Raw genomic sequence first — 10,486 nt, 5'->3', positions numbered from 1 at the left:
TTATGAAGATAACCTAAAAACGACTCTAAAACTAATGTTCTGTTATAAAATAGGGTTCAAATCTATATTTTCACATCGAAAAAAGTCGAATCTGAAATTTAATTGCCGATGTCAAAATTATTCAATAAATTTTATTAAATTTTTGTGCTCAGTTCCTCTATAAAAAACTTGTGCAGATATGTTTACAGCTTGTGCTGCTAATAATCTCGCGTTTTTCTCGGCTTGTGTTGTCGTAGACATGGCCCATTTCGAAAACGAAAAACTTCAAATAGAAAAAAATATATATTTCCTATAAAGGTAATATATTTTTACATTTACACTTAGTATCGATATTAAAGTGTCAAACAAAGGACTAGAATTGGCATGCCCAGGGGTGCCGCCATCAAGAATAAGACTACTGTAACAGGTTAAATTGTCAGCTACAAGAGAGGAAGATCTGCACTTGTGGCCAATGGACAACATGGCCCATGAAAAGCTATTTGCTAAAATTATAAAACGCGCACGAGCAACACGTATCTCATCAATCGTCACCGCAACGCAAAAATTTTTAAGCTGCCTTTATTGGCACTGAAGATATGGGTGATCGAAAATGATGCTTCTCCTCTGCCCCCTCAACTCAGCTGACGCCGGCGCTAGAAAAAAAAAAAAAAAAAAGTCGCTACGGTGTCTCATCACCCCGGCGTATCTTGGGAGCGTCCAATGAGCGGGCGCGCCCAGTAAGCCCATGCACCGTCACATGCGTCGCCGAAGTAGCTCGCAAGCGGTCGCCAGAAGCGCTTTTTAAAACGTAGCATGTAGGCAATGTAAGCAGGGGGTGGTCCAGAATGTTCGTACAGCGCTTAGGTTTGCCTCTTGCGGTTGCCTTTTGTTCAACGCACTAACAACGGGCGTTATAAGCATTTCATGCTCAAGGACTAGTGAATAACAAGAGAGGTATATCAATACTTTAGGACTTCAGCGTGAAATCACACTGCAGTGAGCAAATGTTCGAGATTCACGCTTAAAAAAAAAAAAAGAGAGAGAAAAGAAGCTATTCTAAACTTTAATGTTACATAGATATGTAGATGGATTTATTGAAAGGAAAAGCATAGAGGTTGGCCGGAATAATTCAAGTCTGGCCTGCTACTCTTCTCTGGGGAAGGGGAAGGGGAGAAGAAAGAAGAGTATTATGGGCGACGATGTGGGAGAAGGCATATGAAATATATATACAGACGCAGTAGGTTGCCTCACAAGCTCGAATCAAGCCCGCTGACGCACAAAAAACGGCAAAGAGCACGCACTGCCTGGACACCCTTCCCCTTGTCCTGCCAAGCGCCCAACAGCAGTTCCTCCGACAAAGGCCTCTTGTCCAAACGCTTCAAGGAAGCGGCTAGCACACTTATTTCGCCCGCATACACTGGGCACATCAATAATATATGGTCCACAGTCTCTGGGATGCCACAAGTTAAACATTCCGGCGAGTCCACCTGTCCAATTAAATGCAAGTACTTGCGCGTGAAAGCCACGTTTAAACGAAGTCTGTAGTAAGCATGCCTGATGACGCGCAATATCACGCGGAAAATAAATTTTCAATGTTCGATCGAGCCTTTTTAGACGAATGTGTCGGGCTTCTGGCTTGGCCCATTAAGCTGCTGTAGCATTCTTCATACAACTCGTAAGAAGGCATGTCGTATCCGCTCTTGAAAAAGGCACATCTGTTTGGAGGCCATTGCTGAGTGCGCTTTTCGCTTCAAGATCGGCCTGTTCATTCCCATGGAGTCCGCGGTGCTCTCAGCTTTTAAAATGCACTCCATTTACGGTTGCTCATAATATTTGATGATAATAGTTGTGCAGCCCATCGACCAGAATTGTATCTAAGCAGTCCATATTTCAAGCTGGCCTTTGAGTATAATGTTAGTGAAATGAATACAGAGAGAATGTTAGGTAATTTGCTGATTGTATCCAAGAGAAATGCTGCGCTTGGTCAGGGTATGAAGGAAACTCTTTATTTCGCTTTGTACAATACATATCGTTAGCAGAGGACTTACAAAAAAGAAAAAGGGGTCGGCTTAGTTTTGGTTTTCGTGCGATACCACATTTTACTGCTTTCGAAATCGAAACAAATCGTGAACAAGCAGTTTCGTTTTCGTCTGCAAGCGCAGCGGCGCCCCAGGCGGCCGATTTTCAAAACGAGTTTGGAGAGAGTGGCGCGGAGCACCGAAAGAAGGCAACGCAGCAAGCGTGCGCGACGTTTGCCGGCGGCTTGTGCAGTGTGTTGTTTTGCCGTGTGCTTGTGCGAAGCTGTGCAATGTGACCGCCGATCTATCAAGCGTTGCGGTTTGGAGTAACATCCAGAGGACGTACTACACAGCCGAGGATTAACTAGACGAAGACGCCGTCACCTGTCGTGTTGTGAACAACAAAAACGCCAGGTAAGAGCCCGCGGGTACCTGTCATCGGGCGCCGAAGCCAAGTTGTGGAGGGTGATCACCGCTTGGACGCGCATTGGAATGCTGGTTGCCGGTCAGGCGCGCACCGTTCCCTGGCAATCTGTTTAGAGCCGGGAAGCCAGAATGCCACTTGCAGGTGCTAAGGCATCGACTTATCCCTTGGTAAATTTTGAACGCACGTGGCTGTATAGCAAGTTGAGTGAAAGTACTACATCGGCTTTACGATCATGTGTCCCTCCTGCATGCTGTCGTCGATTTGGAGTTGTGGCGACATTCGCTTGAACCCAGCGGCGTTTTTTATTGTGAGCTAACAAAGTTGGCAATGATAGCTGTGTAGTCTGCTATGTGTGGACCAGGGTTAAGATGTTCGTATTCAACCTCTGCTGTCCGATAGACACAGGCCGCAGCCAGAATGCGAAGCTGTAATACCGGGATCGTCCAACTTTCATTAACTTTGAGTCCGGCAGTCAACAGTCAGCGTTCTCTTGTTTTGTGCACCGTTCGATATATTCAGCGGATGCGTTGTCGCACGTGTAAAACGCTTCAGCCCACGCCAGTGCTCATGTATTGCACGCTTTTCCGACAAATGAATTTTTTGCATGTTTTTTTACCAGAGCTAGAAGACGGTATTGCGAAGCTCTCTTCGGGCTGACCAAACCACGCATGAAATTCCTTGGGCGCCAATTGCGGTGGTCCTACGGATAGTTGAAAATAAGTTTTCGCACATTCGACGTAAACTTATTCATTCGCCGTCGGGTGGTCTGTCGCTGCCGCTCATTTATCTGGCTCCATAAGTATGCATGACGTCAGCTGTTCCGAAAGCCCCGCTAGAAGGTATTTCCACATTTTTGCTCTTACCCTTTCACCTGGGACCTTTTGAAGCATAAAAGTTACCACGGACAATGCACCACTGGTCGTCTTTGATTAGCATTCTCCTCGCGGGAGTCGAGTTCGAGGAAAGAAAGCGTGGCGGAAGATAACAGCCTGCACAGAACTCGTAAGAGCGCGCAGCGGATGAGGCACACATACCATCTGATTCACGAAAGGCGTTTTTGTTGTAGCCGTTTTGGGCAGAAGGGGGGAGGGGGTGATTCCGCTTTCGCGTTGGAACCGCCACTCGCAGCTCTGGCACAGTGCCAAGCCAGTGGTCGTAGCGTACGTTGTCGGCTGCAGTGGCCATTTCTAATTGATACATTGCACCTGTCACAAACGGCGACACAACACCGCGCACGGAGCTTTTGCAAAACAAGCACACGCTTTGTGGTAATAAGCAGCTGCTTGCTTGCTATCGCTTCGGCGGTACGTCACGTCCTTGAGGTCGTGTATGGTGAGCAACGTGGGGCGTGTTGACGTTCGGGCAGAGCAGAATTGGCGGCGGTTTTAAGTTGGTATACCGCGGCATCGTAGGAGTTCCAGGTTCTCTCGGAAGCGCTGCATTTTTCTTTTTTTCTGTGTGTGATAGTGCGGCACTTCGCACTCCCTCCCACAGCAGGCTTCATGCATGCGTTTCCTCGCCCACCACTGAGGAGCAGCTTTTTTTTTTTTTTTTTTTGCCATTTTTTTTTTCTAGCCCTGCAGTTCGGTGGCCACCCACGCTGTTCCTCTTTGCTTCTTGGTTTGCCGCGGTGGAAAGGGTTACTTCTCGAAGACGTCATGGCAGGGTAGGGCGGGCAGGAACGAAGAAGGGATGTATTTGGACGAAACTATAATATCCTCCCTACGTGCAACAGCCACCATAGTCACTTTGAGAGGTGGTCTGCGTGCATTTTTTTTTTCTTTTAGAAACCAATGGACGATTGACTTTGTGGTTTAACAGTGTTTGTGTAGAACGCGGGCTTCTTCATAGAGCACGTTCTTTCAGGGCTTTTTCACTCGGCAAACGAGGTGTCAACCGGACAACAAATGAAGCGGAAAGAAATAAATGAATTCAAGTCAAGACGGACGCCATCCTATGCGGCACAGTAACTTTTTTGTGGTGCGAGCTGTACGATCGCATTAGCCGCCAGTGACATAGATTTTTCACTCTGTAAAATGTACACCAGCGTTTGCAGGATGGGCTAATCTTAAGAGAAGCATGTCGGTTTTGAACTGTAACAGGGCGAACAGATAACGGAATGTGTTCCAACTGATACATAGCTAGCATGGCCAGCCGAGGGCGGCTGTAATTCAGGTGAGCAGAGCAGGATAGGAAATTTTGACCGCTGCTGGCAGACGGCTGGGGGTACTTGTGACTAGAGCTCGAACCACGAGTGACCCGATCACATTTGAAAAGCCGCGCGCTGGGCGTCAGCCACCGCCGGTCTGCGCATGCGCGGGGAACCGGACGCTCGGATCCGATCTGTCCCTCCAAGATTTGGTGTGCGCACTCCATGTGTTACGTGCATTGGAAACAGTACCGTCAGCTCCTCCGCCCGTCTGCCTTTTTTCCTTTTTTTTTTTCCCCGTGGCTTTAATTTATTTCTGTGTCAGTGGACACGTAGGGAACGTGGAGGTACACGCCCGGTCGCCCTTCGGTGTATGCAGCTGGCCGCGATGGTGCCGCGCGTACTTTTATCCCGTGACGCTTGCCCCTCCGGCACCTATCAGCCCCTCACGAAAACCGCAGTGGTGGTGGTGGAAACGTTTATTAATAAATTACAGTTTTGGAACCACAGAGTGGCCCCCCAGCTTGAAGACTGTTCGCGCTGTTGGGTCCAGGCGACGATGAGTCGGGGCGGTCGAAGGCCCGCGCCCTGAGCGCCAGTTTGCACTGAGTCGACGTTCTGGTCGGACGTGGGAGACCTGCGGTATCTCAAGGGTACGACGCTATCGTGTCATGCCCTTAAAGGCGGGGCTTAAGTGTGTCTCCCTCATAATTTTTCTGCGGAGCTTGATCACCTTTCTTAACGCGTATTTTTCACCTCTCAAGTATAAGTACTCACCTGCAGTGCAAGACCATGTGAAGTGTCTCTACTGCACATTGCAAAAGCTATTAGACCTCCGAAAGGCTTGGCTGTTGTGCAGGAAAGGGTCTCTTTTCAAGATCCGAACGTCGCACTGCAAAGTAAGCAATCTGAAGAAAAAAAAATAATAATAAAGCAGGGAAGCATTCTCTCGCTCACTCACTACCGATAGCTAGTTTATTACCTTTTCAGGTTTTCATAGTGAAAATATAGGTCATCAGTCATAGCTCCAAAAGCAGGTTTATTACGTAATACTACGTACAACGTCGGTACTACTGTATCTATCCTTCGGTAGTGCTGCCTTCACCGACGTCACAGTGGCTGCCATTGTAGGGCCAGAAAATGCAGCGAAAATCCGTTGAGCGTTTTGCTAGCTATCTCCGCTTATCGCCAACCCGTTCCCGCGTACACTGCGGAAGCTATCCTCAGTCCCGAAATATGGCGCTCGTGACGCCAAGTGAAGGCTATCTGCTTGAACATATGCCATGGCACTTGGACCAGTCCGCGTATCACTGGGCCAGCATCATTTCGCGCTTGTAAATAACGTACAACACTCCTGTCCTTTCTTGCTATCGCGCTCCTCTCTCCTCGCTATCTTCTCCCTGTCCCCTTTGTAGCGAGAGCTACATTGGCCACAGTCTCGCCATTTCGCCGTGCCTGGCCGGTGCTGACCGTGCCTGTCCGAAAAGCGAAGGAAAAGGAGAAGAAGCAGGAAAAGAAGACAGATAACTCGGTAGTTGTTAGAGGCGAACGACGACAGCGAGTTGCTAGGACAGAAGGTTCGCTCGAACGTTGTGACGGCGGTGTGCCCAAGAGTTCGACGTAGAGACGATGTCATACCACTAGACGTCCTGCACCTGCAGAATGAGAATGGTCAACGACGAGAGGCAAGGGGTGCTCATAAGTGAAATGATTCTCTTATGGAATAAATAAAGCTGAAACCATAGAGTAAACTACTCTGTGAAAAAGCCATGTCTTTACTTTCAAGCCAAACCGAAGCGTAGCCATACCGATTGCTCTCGCGTAACTCCTGGTTTAACCACAAGTTAAACCACATCTAATTTTATTTTCCGCCGGCTGCATCTATAGGGTGCTTAAAATATTAGATAGCATTTGCCGTGGTCGGCAGCATTCTCTTCCAGTTTGATTGTTATATTTAATAAACCACTACCACCACCACCTTTACACGACTTTGCTGAGTAGATACTGAGGTGCACATGTGTATCGACGCAGAAACAAACAAACAAACAAAAAAACTGTTCGATCGCTTGCCTGAAACCTGATAGATATAGGTTTGTCTTATTAAATGCTTACATGGCGTAAACTGTTCCTCATGATATGGCTCGCATGGGATTCATGTGCGCTGTTTGCGGTATTTTGTGTTGGTGATACCCTAGCTGAAATCGGGAATAAGCTTGTGGCAGGGCGTGTGATGCGAATGCAACCGATTACCACCCAGGGTTAACACAATAGATTGCAAATGACGGATCAATTGGAGAAGTATGGGCGACTTATTTGTCCTGCGCTATAGAGGATGTCAACGTTATATCCACAAGGGAGTCTCTCCTTTTGAAGTTTGTCTGGCTCATGTGGATAGGACTCATTTTGTCGGTCCTTGGTGCTCGGTCTGTTCCTGATTAAAAAAAAAAAAAAATATCCCCAGAAGCTGAAAACCTTGCTTCTTGCGTTGTCCCCTAGCTGTTCACTCCGCGCTAAGGGGCGGTGCGTATCCACGGTTCAGTGTGTTGTGAAGGGAGTCCGTACTGGGGCGTTTAATTCGTTTTCGTATGCAGTTGAGACTGCTTCATTGCTGCGCCCACTTTTCATGTGCATTTTGCCAGTGAAGGCAGCTGTTCGGCCGAAAGGGGGCTACTGAAGGCGGAAGATCTGCTCTTGTGCGACGAAGGAAAAAAAAAAAAAAAAAACTAGTACATTCCAGACAGCTGGATGGGTTCTGTACGAAGAACACTTCTAGCCAGATTCTGCAAATTTGTCACTGTTACGAAAAATGTCCCAGTTGGATTTTTGGTTTTTAATTTGTTTGTGATCTCGAATATACAGATCGAAAGTTACCACCGAACCAGGTTTACAGAGCTTTTCCAATGGATGTGCCAGGGAAAGAGGTGAAGAAAAAAAGAATAGCTGTGGTTTAGCTTGTGGTTAAACCTGGAGTTACGAGAGCGCTATCTGCATGGCTCATAGTAGTTTATTCTATGGTTTCAGCCTTTTTTATGCCATAGGGGGCACTTTTGACCACTAAATTGCTATGAGACGAAAGCCTCTATCGCGCGGTGGTCCGAAGTCCTCCACTACGCCCCTATTTCTATTTGTTTTCACTCCTACCTTCGCGATGACTCAATAGCCAACATATACCACCCCCAACCAGCTAACATATAGAGCCCCGCTTTAACCGAGCCGTATGAATGTGCCTGCGTGGCCCAGCCTTCCAAAAATTAGAACATGGCAAGAGCTGTGGTGTCTAATGGTGTCCCTTTTCAGGTTGAGAAAAAAAAAAAAAGTGCCTGCGTGGCCCAGGGATGACGTGAATGCAGGGGTTTTGGCAGGCTGATCGTGATATCATCCTCCCATACGAAAGGAGAGACCCGAGTTGGCAGCTCAGTGCCAAACATGTCAGGAGGCCCTACGTCCAGCTCGGCCATGTCAGCTGCCAGCTACCGCGTCCCATGACCTCTTCACCAAGCCTGGACTTGTGGAAAGCCACAGCTGTGCTTGTTCCGGGGGCTTCGTGCCTGAGGTTCTTGCTTCGGCCGGCAGAAAACAGCCAACTCAGAACTGCTTCTTCTTCTTTCTTTCTTCCTTCCTTTCTTTCGTTCTTCTTTCTCTCTTCTTTTTCTTCTTCTTCTTCCGACAAGCACAGCGAAATGGCGAGACAGTGCCCAATGTAGCTCTCACTGCAAAAGAAAAATATCACAGAAATCGGCGAAGACAACACACGCACACAATGGCGAACCCTGCCAGCCCGCTTTACTGACCCAGAAGGTGTGCGGAACAAATATATATGTATCATGCAAGGTCACTGACGTAGTGTTCACGCAAGCATATCTTGGTCTCGTCTAGGCTATCCCGGCTATGGAAGTAGTGGCTGGAGCGTGCAAAAGCGAATGGGAGCAGTAATTATAATCTGTTTTTAGTAAGCACACTGGGTTCGTGACGACACTATAGAGGCATTGCTTAGTGGGACCTCGAGCTGTTCGAAGAGACCTCGTGCAGGTATCTTGGCTAGCCTGACGGTCGTCTCATTAGAGTAGCGAATTTTGGTGACCACATGAGCCCCGATGCGATCGCAAGTGTGGGTATAAGGTATACGGGAAGCTTGTGAATCGTGTTGCCAGTGAGGGATAGGTGTCAGACGATGCGATAGCTGCTGGAAGGCGTGCGCTGACAACTTGCGAGGTATTTCGTGCAGTCCATTTGCCGAGATGGTTCGCTGGGTCGCGGTAGAAGGAGGAGTATATCGTTGGAGATTTTTAGCATAGCGTGATCCACTTCCGCCGGGAGGTTTCTCTGTACGCCTGGATGGCCTCGAGGGGCGCACACGTGCCAGTGCTGCCAACCTGCATGTGCAGAGGGTACTCTTGTAATTGAATCACGGCAGCGGATAGTGAGTGCTATGCTAAAACTCAATTATTCCGGCGGACTTCCGTGAACCGTCCCTGCTTGCGAACCGCGCTCAGAGCGAAATAACCGGCTTTAAGCTTACTCGGGACGTTTTGTATTTAGGGGTTTCGCGAAAATCGTAGGTGGTTCTGATCGAATCCCCGCTAAATCGACTTAGAGGCTCTTAGCAAGGAGAAATACGGCAAATTATTGAGGATCGTTTATTGGATATGCGCACGAAAAAAAAGCAACTGTCTCTGAATTTAAGAAAACCATTGAGAAATGGCACTATTATTGCTTACAGGTGGAAGCAGCTGCAGTAGCTAGACAGTGAATAATTTCACAGAAAGCCACAATCCACCAGTGGCAGCCAGCCCAACCCGCATCGCCCTCTTGTTACGTGTAGTGCTAGTGAGTAATATATAGTTCACTGTGGTATATGGCCCCACAATCATCTTCAGTTTTGGAAGCTCTCCGCATTATTTGTAGCCTGACCTTGAGTGGGCTCGCCGGCGCCACGCAAAAACAGCTTCATATATACGTCTGGTATGTACACTATAGTCCTGTATACATATACGGGATGATGAGATAAGAAGAAGAAAAAAAAAAGATTATTACGGCGTTTGCTTGATGTGCAGTCCGCTGGTATTCGTTGCAGCAGATGGGGCATGTTTGTCCCCTTTAACTTCCAAGCTTCTCGATGAACTGGTTTGCCACGCGACGCATAATGTCCCCATCTCTCCCCCTTTACACACACACACACACACACACACACACACACACACACACACACACACACACACGCACACACACACACACGCACACACACACACACACACACACACACACACACACACACACACACACACACACACACACACACACACACACACACACACACACACACACACACACACACACACACACACACACACAGAGGGAGCGCACACACACAGAGGGAGCGCACACACACCTAAACATGCCAGTACCCGTGCCGTGAACTTTTGCCGTCGACTGTACGTCTTGATTACATGAAGAAGGCGTTTACTGTTTTTTTTTTTTCGTTTGGTCCTAACAGACATAGCAGCCTTGTGCGCCGCCTCGGCTGATAGAGAGAAATTTCGCTCTGCCGTCGTGACCAGGAGACGGGATGCGGAGCTCGTTTGCAGTGCGCAAGAGCAGTGTCCGTTGCTTCGTCGGTTGCTCAAACGGCGGCCGGATTTGTGTCGCTCTTGCGTGATGGGTTGATGCTGCTCAAGACCTGATTCTCACGGGGTTTTAAACGCCGCCATTGCAACGAAGTTCATTTTGCTTCGTTGCCTTGGGATGCTGGCCCTTGTAACAGGGCTCACATTTCACTCGGTGAGCCGAATTGTTTTCTCTTAGCTCTTGGGAGTAACTGGGCGTTAGGTACGTTTTCTTTCTTTTCATTAAAAAAAGAATATATATATATATATATATCTTTTTGGTTCGTTCTGCCGCTGGAAGATTGCACGT

The 10,486-nt window shown here is 48.0% G+C and overlaps 1 protein-coding gene across 1 annotated transcript in view; it reads left to right on the top strand.

Annotated features, from left to right (window-relative positions):
* The first annotated feature begins 2,187 nt into the window (after positions 1 to 2,187).
* RhoGEF3 (Rho guanine nucleotide exchange factor 3) overlaps positions 2,188 to 10,486 on the top strand; it is a 314,667-nt gene continuing 306,368 nt past the window's right edge. The window contains exon 1 of the mRNA XM_084595002.1: positions 2,188 to 2,411. The gene's annotated coding sequence lies outside the window, so the exon portion shown is untranslated. The remainder of the gene's footprint in view (positions 2,412 to 10,486) is intronic.

This window comes from Amblyomma maculatum, chromosome 2, assembly GCF_055883805.1.
Source record: "Amblyomma maculatum isolate TAMU_Amacu chromosome 2, ASM5588380v1, whole genome shotgun sequence".
Lineage (NCBI taxonomy): Eukaryota > Metazoa > Arthropoda > Arachnida > Ixodida > Ixodidae > Amblyomma > Amblyomma maculatum.
This window is presented reverse-complemented; position numbering and strand designations above follow the sequence as displayed.